We start from the raw sequence: 608 nt of genomic DNA on the forward strand, positions 1-608 counted from the left end.
GACACTCCAGTTGCTACACTTTCAAAGATGGCGGCAGCAGTTCTCAGCTTGAACAGATTGTGCCAGCAGCTGTTTGGACTTCACCAGACTGGAAAAATGAATTCAAATGTCTTTTTTTTAAATCAATTTATTAATCGTCGTGGCTAAATTTCACTCACACAAATGCAAATCTTTGAAGAGAAAACCAATTTTTTTTTGACTGAGCTTAAACAGTATATGATTACAATTAGACCTTCTACCAATCAAAAAGCCAAAACAACAACATGGGCTTGCTCCCAACTTGGAATTTTGGATGATTTGTTGTTTTAATTAATTTAAACTTGAGGCTGTCTGGCACCTGTTTTCTACAATTATCATTATTATCTTATTTTATTTATCTATGTTTTTTTTTTTGGCGGAATAATATTGTGATTTATTTTTTTCTTTTCATTATATTTTAGTTTATGCTCCCCCTGGTGTTTGTTTGTGTTGTGTACACAGTTGTATATTGTTGTTTGATGGTTCAAATAAAGTTTGGGGAAAACAAAGTGTGCCAGCAGAAACTCCAGTAGGTGGCAGTATAAGCCGTAAGCCTCCATCACACCACAGAAGAAGAAGAAGAACCATAG

The sequence above is a fragment of the Austrofundulus limnaeus genome, unplaced genomic scaffold (genome assembly GCF_001266775.1).
Source record: "Austrofundulus limnaeus strain Quisiro unplaced genomic scaffold, Austrofundulus_limnaeus-1.0 Scaffold453, whole genome shotgun sequence".
NCBI classification, from domain to species: domain Eukaryota; kingdom Metazoa; phylum Chordata; class Actinopteri; order Cyprinodontiformes; family Rivulidae; genus Austrofundulus; species Austrofundulus limnaeus.